Here is a 22,140-nt window from a genome sequence, read left to right as displayed (position 1 = left end):
GCGGTTACAGTCACTGTTCACTATCCTGGGAGTTCGCTGTAATCACTCCCTTGCACATGGATTGACAGGCTGTGGTCCACTTCCAGCAAGCCTAGAAGACACGATTTAAATCTTATTTACCTGCAATTATATCTGCAGGAAAAAAGCATTTTTGGCAATGAAAAGTTCCCCTTATATGCACTGATTGTTTGTTTTGCTTGTTCTTTTATTCTTATTTAGATACCGTAATTTCCATAAATATAACAACACTTTGCAAAGTGAATAACAATATATGTGATCTTGTTTCCTTGAAGCAATTTTCTACTTTATCTATATTTTATATATGTATGAGCAGACTGCACAACTACACTGCATTACATACATACAGTTGTGTGAAAAAGTGTTTGCCCCTTCCTGATTTCCTATTCTTTTGTAAGTTTGTCACACTTAAATGTTTCAGATCATAAAACAAATATAAATATTAGACAAAGATTACACAAGTAAACACAAAATGCAGCTTATAAATGAAGGTTTTTATTATTAAGGGTAAACGAAATCCAAACCTACAGGGCCCTGTGTGAAGAAGTGATTCTCCGTAAAGCTAATAACTTGTTGGGCCACCCTTAGCAGCAGCAACTGCAATCACGTGTTTATGATAACTATCAATGAGTCTTTTAGGGTATGTGCATACGTTGCAGATTTTGCTGCGGATCCGCAGCGGATTTGGCCCTGCGGATCTGCAGCTGTTTTCTATGCATTTTACAGTACCATGTAAACCTATGGAAAACCAAATCAGCAGTGCACATGCTGCGGAAAATTAAACGCGGAAAAGCTGCAGTTTATTTCCCGCAGCATGTCAATTCTTTGTGTGGATTCCGCAGCGTTTTACAACTATTCTTTTATAGGAATCCGCAGGTGTAAAAACGCAGGCGAATTCAGCACAATATCCATGGTAAATCCTCGGTAAATCCGCAGGTAATCCGTAGGTAAAACGCAGAGCTTTTTATCTGTGGATTTTTATGAATCTGCACAGAAAAATTTGTAATGGAATCCACAACGTGTGCACATACCCTTACAATGCTCTGTAGGAATTTTGGCCCACTCAACTTTGCATAATTGTTGTAATTCAGCCACATTGGAGGGTCTCCGAGCATGAACCACCTTTTTAAGGTCATGCCACAGCATCTCAAAGTTTTAATTTTGTTTTTCTGAAGCCATTCAGATGTGTACTTGCTGGTGTGTTTTGGATCATTTCTTGCTGCATAACCCAAGCATTCTTCAGTTTGAGGCTATAGAGAAAGTGAAAGTGAAAAGAAAAAAAGAACTGAAGAGTGAAGTGCATGTTCCCATAGAGAGGAGATTGGAGACGACACCAGGTCAGGTGACAGTTGTGTCGCAGTTACTAAATATATAAGGCCTGACCAGACAGAGAAGGATGCAGTTGAGCCAGAACCTGTACCAGGCAGGCTGTGTGGCTACAAAGGGGCTTGCAGTCACCATCGCGACAGAAGAGTCCGAGAGCGGTCAGAACACAGAGAATGTCTGGGCTAAGAGGCAGATCCATGACTTGAGCTAAGAGGAAGATCAGTGACCCACACCAGTAGTAGATCATGACTCATGCCAGTGGAAGACCATAACCAGAGCCGAACCAGGCTCGGGAGATGATCTGGCTGTAGCGGAGGACTGTTCCTGTGGCGCGTTACTTCCAACATAGACATACGACACAGAGTGTGGGCCAGGATAGTGCTTCAGGGAACAACGAGCACACTGTGTGCCAAGTGACTCACATGTTGTTTAACTGCTAAATAATAGGAATGGCGTATATAATAGAATGTTGCATAGATCTGTACTTTGATAGCGTCATAATATCTTGTATTGACCTCAACAATATAATATATTGTGCTCACTTGCATATATACTGTATATATGCAAAGAGATAGATTTTCTTTCTGTCTTAGGTACTCTTCATACGTCTTGGTGATTCCTGTACTGGAAAAACTAGTTTAGTGAGATCTATGGTCCGTGTCCGTTTGCCATCCGTATGTACGTATGTGACATCCATGTATCTGTTCATTGTTTATGTGTCATATTTATGTGGCAATCGTGTGTCCGTGGGAGATGTACCATTAGCCCTACATGTTCCCAGGCAATAACAGCTCACAGCTGTTTGCTTAGCCTTTAGTGGTTGGTTTATAGGGGGACCCCTGAAAAGAAATGATGCATGGTTCCCTGATAAATTCTAACCAGCAAAGGCTAAACAGACAGTTGTGGGCTGATATTAATAGCCAGGGAAGGGGATATTAGCCCCCCTCCAGGCTAATAAAATCAGCCCTCAGCAGTCCCAGAAAAGGCTCATCAATGAGTTGAGCCAAATCTGGCGCTTAGCGTCACTCATTCTGCTTGCCCTGTGGTGGTGGCAAGTGAGGTAATAGGGTTGGGGTTGATGTCAACTTTGTTTTGTCAGCTGACATCAAACCCAGTGATTAGCAATGGAGAGGCGTCTATAAGACACCCCCATTACTAAACCCATAGTCATATTGTAAATACACAGCAAGAATAAAGGCCTGTCTCCCATAAACTAACCAGTAAAGGCTAAGCAAACAGCTGTGAGCTGTTATTAATAGCCTAGGAACCTTTTGGGATATTGTCCCCTTTCCCAGATTAGTAACATCAGCCCCCAGCCATGGGCTTTCCCTCTGATAGGTATCAAAATTACACTGCAGACCACGACAATTTTTAAAAATAATTCTTTATTTTACATACAATGTACACAGTGGATGCTGAATATAACTTCCATAATTGTCGCCTCGTCACGCAGATCTCAGGGAGACCAGCACTTGGAAACAGTGCGATCTGTACAGCTTTTTCCCAGGACTGGTACTTATCACACGGTCCATGTAAAAAACCTGACATGTGCACATCACCATTGAATACAATGGGCGCACATGTGTCCATATTTGCGGCCCTTAAAAAATGGACCACATATGGACACAAAAAACGAACATGTTTCAAAAGCTTTTGAAACACACGGTACCACACAAAAGGTTGATACATAAAATGAGAATAATGGGGATAGGGGAAAATATGTGTAAGTGGGTTGAGAGCTGGCTCAGGGATAGGAAACAAAGGGTGGTTATTAATGGAGCACACTCGGACTGGGTCGCGGTTAGCAGTGGGGTACCACAGGGGTCAGTATTGGGCCCTCTTCTTTTTAACATATTTATTAATAACCTTGTAGGGGGCATTCAGAGTAGAATTTCAATATTTGCAGATGACACTAAACTCTGCAGGGTAATCAATACAGGGGAGGACAATTTTATATTACAGGATGATTTATGTAAACTCGAAGCTTGGGCTGATAAATGGCAAATGAGCTTTAATGGGGATAAATGTAAGGTCATGCACCTGGGTAGAAGTAATAAGATGTATAACCATGTGCTTAATTCTAAAACTCTGGGCAAAACCATCAATGAAAAAGACCTGGGTGTATGGGTGGATGACAAACTCATATTCAGTGGCCAGTGTCAGGCAGCTGCTACAAAGGCAAATAAAATAATGGGATGTATTAAAAGAGGCATAGATGCTCATGAGGAGAACATAATTTTACCTCTATACAAAAATATTTATAATTGAGAGTCCTCAGTGGTTGATACCTTTTAATGGCTAACTAAAAAGATGGTAACAAATTGCAAGCTTTCGAGACTACACAGGTCTCTTCATCAGGCATAGACTAATACAAATTCTGAAGAATCACATATTTAACCTGTGTAGTCTCGAAAGCTTGCAATTTGTTACCATCTTTTTAGTTAGCCATTAAAAGGTATCAACCACTGAGGACTCTCAATTATAAATATTTTTCTATCTACTGGCTAACACGGTACCAAGATATATATCTTTCCTGTACCTCTATACAAGTCACTAGTTCGACCACACTTAGAATACTGTGCACAGTTCTGGTCTCCGGTGTATAAGAAAGACATAGCTGAACAAGAGCGGGTGCAGAGAAGAGCGACCAAGGTTATTAGAGGACTGAGGGGTTTGCAATACCAAGATAGGTTATTACACTTGGGGCTATTTAGTTTAGAAAAACGAAGACTAAGGGGTGATCTTATGTTAATGTATAAATATATGAGGGGACAGTACAAAGACCTTTCGGATGATCTTTTTAATCAGAGACCTGAGACAGGGACAAGGGGGCATCCTCTACGTCTGGAGGAAAGAAGGTTGAAGCATAATAACAGACGCGGATTCTTTACTGTAAGAGCAGTGAGACTATGGAACTCTCTGATGTTGTAATGAGTGATTCATTACTTAAATTTAAGAGGGGACTGGATGCCTTTCTGGAAAAGTATAATGTTACAGGTTATATACACTAGATTCCTTGATAGGGCATTGATCCAGGGAACTAGTCTGATTGCCGTATGTGGAGTCGGGAAGGAATTTTTTTCCCCAATGTGGAGCTTACTCTTTGCCACATGGTTTTTTTTTGCCTTCCTCTGGATCAACATGTTAGGGCATGTTAGGTTAGGCTATGGGTTGAACTAGATGGACTTAAAGTCTTCCTTCAACCTTAATAACTATGTAACTATGTGAAATGGGTCTGAGTCAAATAAATAGCATTGGTTGATTATAACTGTCTTTATTCAAATTTGCAACAACAACCCAATATGTGGTACATAGCTGGAAATTGGGGTATCTGTCCCTACATCATGCTCATCTGAGATAGGAAACATAGAATTGTTTATAAAACTTTTTCAGATCCCTGTTCGCTGCACAATTGCGAAATAAAAACCATTTTACATCATACAGGTCCACTCTTGACTCCCATGGACTTCTCCGTGGGTTATCCATCTTTGGGGACAATTTTTTTTCTTACTTGGAATTTTTTACAATTGGGTTTCATTAAAATGTTGCACTCTTTGCCTTCTATAGTGTTTGTTTTGCAATATCTATTGCTTGCTGCAGAATGAGTTAACAGAGAATTCGTCAGTCAACCCACTGAGATAGTCTGAAAGGGAGTTTGTTCTTGTAGTCCTCATTTTCTGAGCTGCTTTCAACTGATTTATGACTACAGACCACATCAAAGTTGAATATTCAGGGACACAAAGAGCACATAAATGTAAAACAGAGCAACATTTTTAATAAAACCCAATGGCAAAAATTATTTTTAGCCACAAATGCAGGCTTTTGAGTAAGAAGAAAAAAGAAATACCCCAAAATGGATAAACCTTTATAGTACTCTAGATTCCTTGTCACACATTCCAAATTTGGCTCTGACTCTCAAGGGAGCTAACTGTGAAACCCTTCCAACTGACTAATACAGAGATTTTCAAAATATGATGTGCCCCTTTATTGTTAATAAGGTGCCAGGAGACAGTTCACAGAAAAGTGATCATATTCTGCTCAGGCTTTAGTCACTATAGGTAAATATACATAGGGATGGCTAGAATGGAAAGCTGCTAATTGTAGTTTGCTACAAGCCTCCTAATATAGCTGAACAGGTAGAGGATACAATCCTGCAACAAAAAAGGCAGCAAACAGTAATAGGGTTCTTATAATTGGGGATTTTTCCTATCCAGACATTCAATGGGACATAGAATCTTCTGGTTGTGCTAAAAGCTACAAGTTCTTATCCACAGTTCAGGACAATTACCTCTCTCAGATGGTCGGTGAACCAACCAGGGGAGGTAATCTGCGGAATCTGGTTCTGTGAAATACACCAGATACAATTTCAGATCTACAGGTCAGGGAGCATTTGGGATGCAGTGACCATAATATGGTAAGTTTTAAAGTAATTTTCAATCAAACATTCAAAAGGGGAAATGCCAAAACCTGGAACTTTAGGTAAAGCTGATTTCAACAAATTATGGGAAGAGCTTAATCGTGTAGACTGGGACCATGTCATGGTAACTGGGGATACAAAACATAAATAGGGCACTTTTAAGGAAATACTAGAATCCTGGAGGAAACTTATATATTTTTGTAATAAAATGTCAAAGAATAAAAAGAAACCATTATGGAAAAATAAGACAGTAGAAAGTTTAATAAGACAGAAACAAAGGGCATTTAAAATCTTGAAAGCTGAGAATACTGAAAAAGCATTTCAGGAGTATAAAGATCTAAATAAGAAATGTAAAAAAGAAATCAAGCAAGCAAAGTTACCTACATAGAAACATATAGCCAACTACATTAAAATAAATCCCCAAATTTGTTATAAATACATCAATGCCCCCCAAAAAAACAGATGGTATCGGCCCCTTAAAAGACGGCAATAACAAGATAATTATAGAGGACAAAACAAGGCTTGGATATTAAAAAAGCACTTTTCATCCGTGTTCACCAAGGAACTGTCTGTTACAGGCATCATTTAGCAAGGCAAAAATCAAAGTTCACCACCCAATATTACTAGGTTAACACAAAAAGAATCTATCTATATCTACGTTTGAACAGTTTAAACATTGACAAATCCATCGGCCCAGGTGGCATTCATCCACAGATATTGCGGGAATTGAGCTCAATAATTGATAGACCGCTGTAACATGGGTGGCTGTTGTGAATTTGGATTCTGGGCTCCCCCGGTGGCCGCTTGTGGAATTGGACTTGTCATCCTCTTTCCTGTTTCACCTGGTTCCATCAGTAGTGGGTGTCGCTATTTAAGCTCATTTCTCTGGTGGTTTCTTGCCGGTCAACAATGTTATCTGATGCCTCTCAGTGCTTGTTCCTGCTTCTAGACAACAACTAGATAAGTTGGACTTTTGTCCATGTTTTGTTTTGCCTATTTGTTCCAGTTCACAGCTGAAGTTTTGTTACTGTGTCTGGAAAGCTCTCGTTGATCAGGGATTGCTACTCTGGCGTTATGAGTTAATGCCAGAGTTTAAGGTAATTTCTGGATGGTGTTTTGTTAGTGTTTTTCTGCTGACCATGAAAGTATACTATCTGTCTTCTGCTATCTAGTAAGCGGACCTCAAATTTGCTAAGACTATTTTCCTGCTGCGTTTGTTGTTTCATCTGAACTCACCGTCATTATATGTGGGGGGCTACTGTCTTCTTTGGAATATTTCTCTAGAGGTGAGCCAGGTCTTATATTTCCCTCTGCTAGCTATTTAGGTCTTAGGCCAGAGCTGGGCATCTAGCGATAAATAGGAAATGCTACCTGGCTATTTCTAGTTGCGCGGCAGGCTTAGTTCATGGTCAGTATAGTTCCATCTTCCGAGAGCTTGTCCCTCTATAGGCTTGCTATGATCTCTGCCTGCAGAGATCATGACAGTTTGACCGGCCCATAAAGTGTTAAAGACCCAGGTTGAGAAAGGAGAGTTATAAGAAGTCTGCTGGAATTTTTTTTTTTTTTTTTTTTTTTTTTTTTCCTCCAGTCTGCCTTGCTGCAGTCTTTTTTCTCTCTCTCCTCCTAATCTCTGTATGCTCTGTGTGCACCTGACAATAATGGATCTCCAGAGTGTAACTGCGGGTTTGAATAATCTCATCACGAAAGTACAAAATTTACAAGATTTTGTGGTACATGCTCCGGTATCTGAGCCGAGAATTCCTTTGCCGGAGTTCTTCACAGGGAATAGAGCTAGCTTCCAGAATTTCCGAAATAATTGTAAGCTTTATTTGTCCCTGAAGTCTCGTTCAGCTGGAGACCCTGCTCAGCAGGTTAGGATTGTGATTTCCTTGCTCAGGGGTGACCCTCAAGATTGGGCCTTCTCATTGCCAGCAGGGGATCCTGCGTTACGCGATGTGGATGCGTTTTTTCTGGCCTTGGGCTTGCTTTATGAGGAACCTCATTTGGAACTTCAGGCAGAAAAAACTTTGATGGCACTATCTCAGGGGCAAGACGAAGCTGAAGTTTTCTGCCAAAAATTCCGTAAATGGTCTGTGCTTACTCAGTGGAATGAGTGCGCCTTGGCGGCAACTTTCAGAGAAGGTCTCTCTGATGCCGTTAAGGATGTTATGGTGGGGTTCCCTTTGCCTGCAGGTCTGAATGAGTCCATGACAATGGCTATTCAGATTGATAGGCGTCTGCGGGAGCGCAAACCGGTGCACCATCTGGCGGTGTCTATGGAAAAGACGCCAGAAAGTATGCAGTGTGATAGAATTCTGTCCAGGAGTGAGCGACAGAATTTTAGACGGAAGAATGGATTGTGTTTCTATTGTGGGGATTCTACTCATGTGATATCAGCATGCTCTAGGCGTACAAAGAAGCTTGATAAGTCTGTTTCCATTGGCACCATTCAGTCTAAGTTTATTTTGTCTGTAACCCTGATTTGCTCTTTGTCATCCATTGTCACGGACGCCTATGTTGACTCTGGCGCCGCTCTGAGTCTTATGGATTGGTCCTTTGCCAATCGTTGTGGTTTTGATTTAGAGCCTTTGGAGACTCTTATTCCTCTGAAGGGGATTGACTCCACCCCATTGGCTAATAATAAACCACAATACTGGACACAAGTAACCATGCGTATCAATCCGGATCACCAGGAGATTATTCGTTTCCTGGTGTTGTATAATTTACATGACGATTTGGTACTGGGATTGCCATGGTTGCAGTCTCACAACCCAGTCTTGGACTGGAGAGCAATGTCTGTGTTGAGCTGGGGATGTAAGGGTATTCATGGGGACGTACCTTTGGTTTCTATTTCGTCGTCCATTCCCTCTGAAGTCCCTGAGTTCCTCTCTGATTATCAAGACGTCTTTGACGAACCCAAGCTTGGGTCGTTACCTCCGCACCGTGAGTGCGATTGTGCCATAGATTTGATACCGGGTTGTAAATATCCAAAGGGTCGTTTGTTTAATTTGTCTGTGCCGGAACATGCTGCTATGCGGGAATATATAAAGGAGTCTTTGGAAAAGGGACATATTCGTCCATCTTCTTCTCCCTTGGGAGCTGGGTTTTTCTTTGTCTCAAAAAAAGACGGCTCTTTGAGACCATGTATTGATTATCGGCTTCTGAATAAGATCACTGTTAAGTATCAATACCCATTGCCATTGCTTACTGATTTGTTTGCTCGTATAGAGGGTGCTAAGTGGTTCTCTAAAATTGATCTTCGTGGGGCGTATAATTTGGTGCGGATCAGGCAGGGGGATGAGTGGAAGACCGCATTTAATACGCCCGAGGGCCACTTTGAGTATTTGGTCATGCCTTTTGGTCTTTCTAATGCCCCTTCAGTTTTCCAGTCTTTTATGCATGATATTTTCCGCGATTTTCTGGATAAATTTATGATAATATATCTGGATGATATTCTGATTTTTTCTGATGACTGGGACTCTCATGTCCAGCAGGTCAGGAGAGTTTTTCAGGTTCTGCGGTCTAATTCTTTATGTGTGAAGGGGTCTAAGTGCGTTTTTGGGGTCCAGAAAATTTCCTTTTTGGGGTATATTTTTTCTCCCTCTTCCATTGAGATGGATCCCGTCAAGGTGCAAGCTATTTGTGACTGGACTCAGCCCTCCTCTCTTAAGGGTCTTCAGAGATTTTTGGGCTTTGCCAACTTTTACCGCCGATTTATTGCTGGTTTTTCGGATGTCGTTAAACCACTGACTGATTTGACCAGACAAGGCGCTGATGTTGCTAATTGGTCCCCTCATGCTGTAGAGGCCTTTCAGGAGCTTAAGCGCCGTTTTGCCTCTGCCCCTGTGTTGCGTCAGCCTGATGTGAATCTGCCTTTTCAGGTTGAGGTTGACGCTTCGGAGATCGGAGCTGGGGCAGTGTTGTCGCAGAAAGGTTCCGACTGCTCCGTCATTAGGCCTTGTGCCTTCTTTTCTCGCAAATTTTCGCCCGCAGAGCGGAATTATGATGTTGGGAATCGGGAGCTTTTGGCCATGAAGTGGGCGTTTGAGGAGTGGCGCCATTGGCTCGAGGGGGCTAGGCATCAGGTGGTGGTATTGACTGACCACAAAAATTTGATTTATCTTGAGACTGCCAGACGCCTGAATCCTAGACAGGCGCGCTGGTCTTTATTTTTTTTCTCGCTTTAATTTTGTGGTGTCATACCTACCGGGTTCTAAGAATGTTAAGGCAGATGCCCTTTCTAGGAGTTTTGACCCGGACTCTCCTGGTAATTCTGAACCCACAGGTATCCTTAGGGAGGGAGTAATTTTGTCGGCCGTTTCTCCTGATCTGCGGCGGTCCTTGCAAGAGTTTCAGGCGGATAGACCGGATCGTTGTCCGCCTGATAGACTGTTTGTTCCGGATGATTGGACCAGCAGAGTCATCTCTGAGGTACATTCTTCTGCATTGGCAGGTCATCCCGGAATTTTTGGTACCAGGGATTTGGTGGCAAGATCCTTCTGGTGGCCTTTCCTGTCACGAGATGTGCGAGTCTTTGTGCAGTCATGTGACGTTTGTGCTCGGGCCAAGTCTTGTAGTTCTCGGGCTAGCGGACTGCTGTTGCCCTTGCCTATTCCTAAGAGGCCTTGGACACACATCTCGATGGATTTTATTTCAGATCTGCCTGTTTCCCAGAAGATGTCTGTCATCTGGGTGGTCTGTGACCGTTTCTCTAAAATGGTCCATTTGGTTCCTCTGCCCAAGTTGCCTTCTTCTTCTGAGTTGGTTCCTCTGTTTTTTCAGAATGTTGTCCGATTGCACAGTATTCCTGAGAATATTGTTTCTGACAGAGGTACCCAATTTGTGTCTAGATTTTGGCGGGCATTCTGTGCTAGGATGGGCATAGATTTGTCTTTTTCATCTGCTTTTCACCCTCAGACTAATGGCCAGACCGAGCGGACTAATCAGACCCTTGAGACATATCTGAGGTGTTTTGTCTCTGCTGACCAGGATGATTGGGTTGCTTTTTTGCCATTGGCAGAGTTCGCCCTCAATAATCGGGCCAGTTCTTCCACCTTGGTGTCCCCGTTTTTCTGTAATTCGGGGTTTCACCCTCGATTTTCCTCCGGTCAGGTGGAGTCCTCGGATTGTCCTGGAGTGGATGCGGTGGTGGAGAGATTGCATCACATCTGGGGGCAGGTTATGGACAATTTGAAGTTGTCCCAGGAGAAGACTCAGCGTTTTGCCAACCGTCATCGTCGTGTTGGTTCTCGGCTTTGTGTTGGAGATTTAGTGTGGTTGTCTTCTCGTTTTGTCCCTATGAGGGTCTCTTCTCCTAAGTTTAAACCTCGGTTCATCGGCCCTTATAGAATATTGGAGATTCTTAATCCTGTTTCTTTCCGTTTGGACCTCCCTGCGTCCTTTTCCATTCATAACGTTTTTCATCGGTCGTTATTGCGCAGGTATGAGGTACCTGTTGTGCCTTCAGTTGAGCCTCCTGCTCCGGTGTTGGTTGAGGGTGAGTTGGAGTACGTTGTGGAGAAAATTTTGGACTCTCGTGTTTCCAGACGGAGACTCCAGTATCTGGTCAACTGGAAGGGTTACGGCCAGGAGGATAATTCTTGGGTCAATGCATCTGATGTTCATGCTTCTGATCTTGTTCGTGCCTTCCATAGGGCTCATCCTGGTCGCCCTGGTGGATCTGGTGAGGGTTCGGTGCCCCCTCCTTGAGGGGGGGGGTACTGTTGTGAATTTGGATTCTGGGCTCCCCCGGTGGCCGCTTGTGGAATTGGACTTGTCATCCTCTTTCCTGTTTCACCTGGTTCCATCAGTAGTGGGTGTCGCTATTTAAGCTCATTTCTCTGGTGGTTTCTTGCCGGTCAACAATGTTATCTGATGCCTCTCAGTGCTTGTTCCTGCTTCTAGACAACAACTAGATAAGTTGGACTTTTGTCCATGTTTTGTTTTGCCTATTTGTTCCAGTTCACAGCTGAAGTTTTGTTACTGTGTCTGGAAAGCTCTCGTTGATCAGGGATTGCTACTCTGGCGTTATGAGTTAATGCCAGAGTTTAAGGTAATTTCTGGATGGTGTTTTGTTAGTGTTTTTCTGCTGACCATGAAAGTATACTATCTGTCTTCTGCTATCTAGTAAGCGGACCTCAAATTTGCTAAGACTATTTTCCTGCTGCGTTTGTTGTTTCATCTGAACTCACCGTCATTATATGTGGGGGGCTACTGTCTTCTTTGGAATATTTCTCTAGAGGTGAGCCAGGTCTTATATTTCCCTCTGCTAGCTATTTAGGTCTTAGGCCAGAGCTGGGCATCTAGCGATAAATAGGAAATGCTACCTGGCTATTTCTAGTTGCGCGGCAGGCTTAGTTCATGGTCAGTATAGTTCCATCTTCCGAGAGCTTGTCCCTCTATAGGCTTGCTATGATCTCTGCCTGCAGAGATCATGACAGGTGGCGTCATTGGATTGTAGGATGGCTAATGTGGTACCGATATTTAAGAAAGGTAAGAAGGTGGATCCATGCAAATGCTGCCTGGTAAGCCTGACATCAGTAGTATGCAAAATTTCTGTGGGCATTATAAGAGATGACCTGTAGAAATATATTGTAGATAATAATATAATAACTGACAACCAGCATGGATTCATGAAGAATAAGTTGTGTCTAACTAATATGTTGGGTTTCTATGAGGAGGTAAGTGCAAATCTGGATATTGGTAATGCAGCTGATGTGACTCATCTGGACTTTGCAAAGGCATTTCATACTGTTCCCCATAACAGCCTTATATTGAAACTCCATAAGCAGGGACTGGGGGAAACTATATGCAGATGGGTAAAGAATTGGCTAAATGACAGGAAACAAAGAGTTGTCATAAATGGAACATTCTCCAAACGGGAAATAGTTAGCAGTGGGGTACTACAGGGATCTGTGCTAGGAGCCAGGTTCGGACTGGGTCTGAAATTCACAAAAAAACAAAGAGACAGCGCCACAATGGATGGTGAAAAAATAGGAGCTTACATTTATTCTGCCTCCTGTAGCGACGTTTAGGTCAACAGACCTTTATCAGGTCTGAAATTCAGTCCTGGCATTTGAAATCACACAGGCCCATGTTGTCCCCATCCCCATGAACCAGATGGGATATATTACTAATATTACCCTAGATGGAGGAAAGCAAGATTTACTACCAGACCAATATTTCTAATGATACCCGTGGCTTGCTGGGGTAAGTGACTGAGTCAGCGACTTTGTGCTCCGTCACGACTCTTAACAGCATTGGTGCCTTTAGAACATTGATTCTGTCAACAAAGTAGCAGACCAGGCAGCCCACGACTAGACAGGCCCTTCTGGCATTTGCCAGAATTGCCATATGGCCAGTCCAGCCCTGCTAGGAGCGATTCTTTTTAACCTCTTTATTAATGACCTTGCGGATGGGATTGAGAGTAAAGTGTCAGTCTTGGCTGATGGCGCCAAACTATGCAGGATATTAAAACCTGACCTTGACATTACAATATTGCAAAACGATCTGAATAAGATGACTGAATGGGCAAAAACTTGGCAAATGAAATTTAATGTAGTTTAATGTAGAGTAATGCACCTAGGACCGAGTAATCCTATTGCTGAATATACATTAAATGGGAGTATCTTGGGGACTACAGAACAGGAGAAGGACTTGGGTATTCTGGTTACAAGTAAGCTGAGCAGTAGTACTGAATGTCAGGCAGCAGCTGCAAAAGCAAACATGATTTCAGGATATATAAAATGAGAGATAAAATTCCACAATCCCAACATATTATTACCCCTTTATAAATCACTGATGAGGACACATCTAGAATATATGTTCCAGTTCTGGGCTCCATATTTTCAAAACGATATTCAGAAGATAGAATCAATTCAAAGACGGGCAACTAAATTATTACAAGGAACGGAAGGCCTCTCATATGATGAAACTTAGAAAAAAGATGCCTCAGAGGAGATCTCATTTACATGTATAAACAGGGGCGGATTATCAGAGGGTCAATATGGGCGGTAGCCCAGGGCCCAGTGGCTTGGGGGGGCCCTGGGCCACCGCAGATTGACCCTCTGATAATCTCGCCGGAGTGTGCCCGGCCCGCCGGCATTTATGTGCCCCGCCCCCCGGACCCGGTGGGCAGAGAGAGGGGGTCCGCATCGGGCCCCTTCTCATCTGCTCACCGGGCCCCTTCCGGCGCTGCGGCGCTTCCCTATTGAGGTGCGGGCGTTCGCCCGCACCTCAATAGTTAACAACAGCCGCCAGCCAGCCAATTGGAGGCTGGCAGCTGAAGTCGGCCGCAGCTCACACGTCGCCGGCGTCTGACGTCATTGTCAGTCGCCGGCGAGTGTGCGCGGCTGGAGGGAGCTCGCCGCATGGAGCGCTGGTAAGGTGAGGAGACTGTTTTTTTTTTTTATAAGCTAACGGTGGACTGTGGACACATTGGGGGCAATGCTGGAGACACTGGGGCAGATTGCTGGAGACACTGGGGCAGATTGCTGGAGACACTGGGGCAATGCTGGAGACACTGGGGCAGATTGCTGTAGACACTGGGGCAATGCTGGAGACACTGGGGCAGATTTCTGGAGACACTGGGGCAGATTGCTGGACACACTGGGGGCAATGCTGGAGACACAGGCAGATTGCTGGAGACACTGGGGCAGATTGCTGGACACACTGGGGGCAATGCTGGAGACACGGGCAGATTGCTGGAGACACTGGGGCAGATTGCTGGAGACACTGGGGCAGATTGCTGGAGACACTGGGGCAGATTGCTGGACACACTGGGGGCAATGCTGGAGACACTGGGGCAGATTGCTGGAGACACTGGGGCAGATTGCTGGAGACACTGGGGCAGATTGCTGGAGACACGGGGCAATGCTGGAGACACTGGGGCAGATTGCTGGAGACATGGGGCAATGCTGGAGACACTGGGGCAGATTGCTGGAGACACTGGGGCAGATTGCTGGAGACACTGGGGCAATGCTGGAGACACTGGGGCAATGCTGGAGACACTGGGGCAATGCTGAAGACACTGGGGCAGATTGCTGGACACACTGGGGGCAATGCTGGAGACACTGGGGGCAATGCTGGAGACACTGGGGCAGATTGCTGGAGACACTGGGGCAGATTGCTGGAGACACTGGGGCAGATTGCTGGAGACACTGGGGCAGATTGCTGGACACACTGGGGCAATGCTCGAGGACACACTGGGGCAGATTGCTGGACACACTGGGGCAATGCTGGAGGACACACTGGGGCAGATTGCTGGAGACACTGGGGCAGATTGCTGGAGACACTGGGGCAGATTGCTGGACATACTGGGGCAGATTGCTGGACACACTGGGGGTAATATGCTGGAGACAATGGGGCAGATTGCTGGACACACTGGGGGCAATGCTGGACAATTGGACATACTGGGGCAGATTGCAGGACACACTGGTGGTAATATGCTGGACACACTGGGGCAATATGCTGGACATACTGGGGCAGATTGTTGAACACACTGTCTGGGGGCAATATGCTGGAGTCAGACACTGGGGCAGATTGCTGGAGACACTGTCTGGGGCAGATTGCTGGTTACTGGGGCAATATGCTGGACATACTGGGGCAGATTGCTGGACACACTGGGGGTAATATGCTGGACACACTGGGGCAGATTGCTGGACACACTGGGGGCAGGATTGGAGGCATGGGCAGAATGTAGAGACGGGGCAGAATGAAAGACATGGGGCAGGATTGGATCATGGGGCAGGAGAATACGATGGAGACAGATGGGGCTGGATGGGGAGATCACATGGGGTAGAATGGATACTCATGAGTGCAGGATGGGAGAACATATGGCAGGAGCCAGGAATGATACACACGGGGCCAGGGTGGGGAATATTATTACCATAGGGGCTAATTAAGGGATATTATTACTGCAGTGATGTATTTATTTTATTTTTTGAGTATACTGTTTTAAATGGGGGGGGGGGGGCGGTCCTGTTACTGTGCAGAGTGACTCTATATCGCCTTTTTTTCTCCATGTGTAATGTAGAAGTTGTGAAAAATTAAGTAATGTGTTCTGCAAGCAGAGCTCGAGATAACTGTGTCATTTCCTGCAGAAACGAGTCCTGGCTGGAAGAAATGATGGCGGTCTGTGCTGGATGAAAGATGAAGGACTTCACCTAGAGACGTCATTGGTGAGTCAGTGTTACCTATACATTGACACTATACACTATACTATATACAGAGGTCCTGTGTACAATGTCACCAGTGATCTCTGTATTACCTCTACACAGACACTGCATACTAAGTACAGATCTCCTGTGAATACTGGCACTTATGGTGATAGTATTGTGTTTTGTTTTTTTTATTATTACTGATCAGTATCAGTATTGTAGTATTCAGTCACTATGTGGTGGTAATATGTGGTCTGGAAATGGTGTTGTGGTATTTGTCCCTTGAATGTGCTATTTGGTCACCAAGTGGTGGTAATATGTGGTCTTGACCTGGTGCGGTGGTATTTGTTCCTTGTATGTGATATTATTCGATCACTGTGTTTGTAATTTGTGGTCTGGTCATGGCGCGGTGGTATTTGTTCCTTGTATGTGATATTATTGGTCAAAATATACCTAAATTATATTGCAGATTTTAACAAATATTTAATAGGTTACAGTAGAGTAGGGCCCGGCCATTTTTCTGGAATAATCTGGTTTGGGTATAATATGACCCCCCCCCGTCACATGACCCCCCCCGGTCACATGACCCCTCCCGTCACATGACCCCCCCGTCACATGACACCCCCCCGTCACATGACCAAATCCCCCCCCCCCCCCCCCCCCCCCCCCGTCACATGACCGGGGGGGCCCACAGTGTCTGAACAGCCCGGGGCCCTGGCTACCCTTAATCCACCCCTGTGTATAAATATATGTGTGGCTAGTACAAAACACTGGCACATTACTTATTCCTTCCAAAGACTATACTAAGGACCAGGGGCACTCATTACAGGTGGAAGAAAGTTGATTCTTTACAGTTAGAGCAGTCAGATTGTGGATTGCCCTGCAAAAGGTAGTAATGGCAGACACTATAATGGTATGTGCTCACGTTGCAGATTTGCCTGTGGAATTTTCTGTGCAGATTCTTCCCTCTCTTACCAGAAAATACGGATTTGCTGCGTTTTTTGTGAGTTTTTTTCATGCAGATTTGTCTGCATTTTTGTAACCTAAATAAAGCTAACATACTTAAAAAAAAAAAAAAAAAGAATTGTGATGTCATTTCTTGTCCAAATTCTTCATTTACATACTCCATTGAAGAATACTGTTTACACAAATAGATATGTAGATAGATAATAGATAGATAATAGATAGATGGATGGATAGATAGATAATAGATAGATGGAAGATAGATCATAGATGATAGACAGATAGATAGATGGATAGATAGATGGAAGATATATAGATAATAGATAGATAGAAGATAGACAGATAGATACATAGATAATAGATAGATAGATAGATAAATACCAAGCCCAATGTTTAGTAATAATAAAATAGTATATAGAGAGTTAAATAAAGACACACACACACACACACACACAAAATCTTTGTTAGGCTGGGGTCACACTTGCGAGAAACTCGCATGAGTCTCGCACCTCAATACCCGGCACTGCCGCCGGCACTTGGGACCAGAGTGTGCAGCTTCATGTATTTCTATGCAGCTGCACGCTCCGCTCCCGAGTGCCGGTGGCAGTGCCGGCCCGGGTATTGAGGTGCGAGTTTCTCACAAGTGTGACCCGGCCTTAAGCGCAATACGGAAAAAAAATTGCGTGGGCTCCCATGCAATTTTCAAGTCCAGAGTGGGAAAGCCAGCAACTCGGGGCTGATATTTGTAGCCTAGGAAGGGGTTAATACCCATGAAGCTTCCCAGGCTATGAATATCAACCCACAGCTGTCTGCGTAGTCTTTACTGGCTATTAAAATAGGGGGACCCCCCAAAAAATGATGTGGGGTCCCCTATAATTTATAGCCAGAAAGGCTATGCAGACAGCGGGCTGATATTCATAGCCTAGAGAGGGGCCATGGATATTGCCCCCCCGCCTACAAATACCAGCTCTCAACTGCCCCAGAAATGGCGCATCTGTAAGATGTGCCTATTCCGGCACTTAGCCTCTCTCTTCCCACTGCCCTGTAGCGGTGGCATATGGGGTAATAAGGGGTTACTCTGGCACCTTTGTATTGTAAGGTGACATCAAGCCCGGTTAGTAATGGAGGGGCGTCAATAAGACACCTATCCATTACTAATCCTATAGTAGTACAAGAGTTAAAAAAGACACAACCAGAAAAAAGTATTTTAATATTCTTAATTTCACTATACTTACAATCACGCCTAATTCCCCGAAGCCCTCAATCGCCTGCAAAAAATAAAAAATAATAAACCAACCGTATACTCCCTGTCCGACGCAGTCCAATTAATAACGAATGTCCCACCGTGATCTTCCCTATAGAGCTGTCACATCAAAAGATGTGACAGCTCTATAGACCTTCAATGACACACTGACAGGAGACAATGGCTCCTGCAGTGTTATCACTGAGGGTTCAATGAGTTTATTGCTCTCACTTTACGGCACTGCTGCATGAGAATTTTCCCATGCAGCTGTGCCACAAGTGACAGTATGAATAATACTGTACTCACAGCGGCGGAGGGATGTAGTGTGGAAAGATACCTTCCGTCATTGTATCGCTGGAGCCCCTGGAGAGCGATCGCATCTGCTGATGTGACAGCTCTCCATGGGAGATCGTCATGGGACACTCATTATTACATTGACTACTGTGGATCAGGGAGTATATTGTTGGTTTATTATTTTTATATTTCTTACAGGAGAATTGAGGGCTTCGGGGACTAGGTGATTGGTGAGTATTTACTCTATGTTGTATGTACTGTATTTCTATATGTACTGTATGTACTGTCTGTACTGTATGTACTAGAAGTCCCATCGGATGATGCCTGCCTACATACAGCCCCACACACACACAGCCCCGCACACACACAGTCCTGCACACACCAACGCACACCCACACAGCCCCACAGACCCCTGCACAGCTCCGCAGACCCCTGCCCACAGACACAGCCCCGCAGACCCGCAGACCACTGCAGACACACACAAATACACACACGCACATATTCCCTGCACACACGCAGTCTCCGCCCACACACATAGTCTCCGCCCACACACTCTTCCTCTCCCGATCTGCAGCATTTCTCGCACCCAACTCCGCAGCAAAACTGCAGATCCTGCGGTTTTGCTGTGGATATGACTGAATTAATGGAAGTCAATGGGTGCAAAAACACTGCAGATCCGCAAAAATAATTGACATGGTCCTTTTTTTAATCTGCAGCGTTTTCGGTCCGGATTTTTCAGCACTATTAGCATTTTTTTTCTCATTGATTTACATTGTACTGTAAATCACTTGCGGATCTGCAGCGTTTCTGCACAGAAAAAAATGCTGCAATTCCGCAACGTGTGCACATAGCCTAACAGCTTTGAAAACAAGGGCTGGATGATTTCCTCGACACACATTACATTGTGGGTTATAGTTAAATTGGTGATGAAACGCAAAATTGGTGGAGAAAGGTTGAATTTAATTAACCTATGTCTTTTTTCAACCTATGTAACTGTAGTTTAATAATATAATTATATCATTTGTATAATGTTATACTGGATTCAGAATACTAAAAAAAGAAGACTGAGCTTTTTATTTTTAGTAGGGACTTCCACTACACATGGTTGGTGAGTCCTAGACATAATCTTGGCCTGTCTGGTGAGGATCCAGTAGAAAAAGTTTGAGAAGCCTTGCAGTCCCATTCAGGATTGTAGAGCCATTTTCCAGACCTACAGGAAAATTAGTTCTAAGTAACTACAGCTGTTCTTTCAGTCCATAAAAACAGGGTTCCTCCTAACCCTCTGTAAGGCTGCCGTCACACTAGCAGTATTTGGTCAGTATTTTACATCAGTATGTGGAAGCCAAAACCAGGAGTGGGTGATAAATGCAGAAGTGGTGCATATGCTTCTATTATACTTTTCCTCTATTTGTTCCACTCCTGGTTTTGGCTTACAAATACTGATGTAAAATACTGACCAAATACTGCTAGTGTGACGGCAGCCTAAGAGTGTGGAAAGAAAAGAAACACCCTTCTGAAGACCTTATAATGGTGACGCGTTATATTGGCAGGCGGGCACATCATTCTATCCCCTCATCGGTGCTTCCACAACATGATTGTGTGGTGCCGTTGTCATCAGGGGCGGACACTGAAAGCTTGGGCCCCCGTCCAAGAAATGTATTGCCTCCTTTTATGGCAATCAACTATAAAAATACTATTACTGGAAATGCTACATAGCCTCCTCTTATTATTATTAATATTACCATCTCTTATTGCATAGTGCCCTCTTTTGTTATGTACAGTGCAGCGCCCCAGAGTCCTGGTCGTTGCAGTACCGTGGCTCCGCCACTATGGGGAGCTATGGTGCGTCCGATGGCACTGAAGGAGTTCATCTGACCAGGTATCACAGACACCAATACATTTCACAGCTGGGCCTCCGGGGGGAGCTAAGGGTTCTATTCATTAGGCCACTCCCCACCATAGTGGGTAAACTGGGGGTCAGGCAGGAAGTTAGATCAGAAAGCTGACTGGATTGGACGAAGCAACACCTAGTGGCAGAGGGTGTTGTGGAGGAAGAGACAGTAGGGTCTCTGTCAGGGGTGGGATCCTGACAGAGGCTTGGCATTGAAAAGAACGTAACGGGTCCGCGCCAGCTCCGGGAAGCGGCGGGACCCAAGAAAGGACTAGAAGCGAGATAGATTGTGCTGAGTGAGAAACGAGATCAAGCAATAGGAGAATTCCAGTAGGGGTCGTGCTGTAAGACCGGAGCAACACCCTACTGAGGCGCACTACCGGTGGCCGGAACGCCGAGGGAGTATTATAACATTCAGCTTCAAGCAATACTCTAAACAACGGCAGGACAGTCAGTTTAAGGCGGGCTGTCTAACACATATCACCTATGAAGTCTTGGGAGGCAATTGCGGGAGAGGGGCGTCTCTAGGGTCCCGGAAGAACTCCAGGCCTATCCGACAAACGGGTGCCGTTCTAACTGTAACATCAGGAAGGGACGGAAGATTAGAAGAACATTATTTAATCGAGTTGTGAGGGAACTTAAGAAACAGACACAACGGTTGTGGGGTACTTTCCGTAAGCACAGCAGGGGAGGACTACAACACATAGCGCTAAGAAGGAAGGCACCGATTTCCACCTGTGAAGTGAACTCTGGAGGTGCCATTGGACCGGCCGGACTTGCGCAGCCTGGTGAACCGTATTCTGGACTGAGGACTCAGAGATCTCCAGTAAAGAGGTAAAGAGACTGCAACCTGGTGTCCTCGTTATTTAAAGCGACCTGCACCCCACAACTGCACCGTTACAACACCACTTATTGCACCGGACGTCCCCCACTGACAGACAGGGCCACGGACCGGGTCTAGCCACCGTGACAACCCCAGGACTGAGACCCAGAGGCCCGGCTCCGGGTATCCCTCGGCCCTGCGGCGGTGTGGGGGCGCTCCAAACTTGGCGTCACGAACAGGATCTACTTAAGCCTGAAGAATCGGGTCATGTGTGCCTTGGGACTGTGATTTACTGTACTTTATTGCAAGAACTGTGCTGCGCCATTTACCGCCAAAAGCCGCCGCCATTGCTACACCAGAGAAGAAGGAGGGCGTGCTATGGGAGGAGACTTCCAGAGTGGCGCGAGAAATGGCTACCGCCCCCTGCGCTTCTGGCTGCAAAGAGATGACCTGCCCCAAAACAGAGGACAACCCCCTGATTTGCAACGGCGGGAAGCAGGAGACGGGGAAGCCAGGCCCTGGAGAAATGGCGGAGTCCGATGTATGCATTGCCACCGATCAGCAGATCATGATGAGGAATAGCGAGTACCGGAACGAAGAAGGAGTAATCCCGGCTTGCCCTTGTTCACCGGAGGTGGACCCATGCTCCCTGCAGCCAGAGAATCTGAAGCCCCTGGAACAGATAGTGGAGCCGAGTCCACCAATCCCAACCTCGAAGCCAGCGGAGGAGGAACCGCAGCGGGCGGAGCCGTGTTCGGGGACCGTATTGGAGGAGCCGCGGTCCGGGCAGCAGCCGACTCCAGCGTTCTTGTCAGCGGACCGGATCGACATCGGTGGAACCACATCAGGCGCAGGTACAGCAGACACCCCTGCCTCCACGATCGATCCCACTCCCGTGACCGCTCCCCACCCCGGCAATGATCGTTCCTTCTTGGTGGAGCGGGTTATCCTCACCTCCAACGCGATGGGGAAGCTAGTGCCTCCGCTACCAACCAAGATGGGAGAACC

General features: G+C 45.2%; 1 protein-coding gene across 1 annotated transcript in view; it reads right to left on the bottom strand.

The window, feature by feature from the left end:
• TMPRSS9 (transmembrane serine protease 9) overlaps positions 1-22,140 on the bottom strand; it is a 346,177-nt gene that overhangs the window by 177,457 nt on the left and 146,580 nt on the right. The gene's annotated exons all lie outside the window — the stretch shown is intronic.

Source organism: Ranitomeya variabilis, chromosome 1 (genome assembly GCF_051348905.1).
Source record: "Ranitomeya variabilis isolate aRanVar5 chromosome 1, aRanVar5.hap1, whole genome shotgun sequence".
NCBI lineage: Eukaryota > Metazoa > Chordata > Amphibia > Anura > Dendrobatidae > Ranitomeya > Ranitomeya variabilis.
The sequence above is the reverse complement of the archived record's forward strand: the minus strand, read 5'-3'. Positions and strand labels throughout refer to the sequence as shown.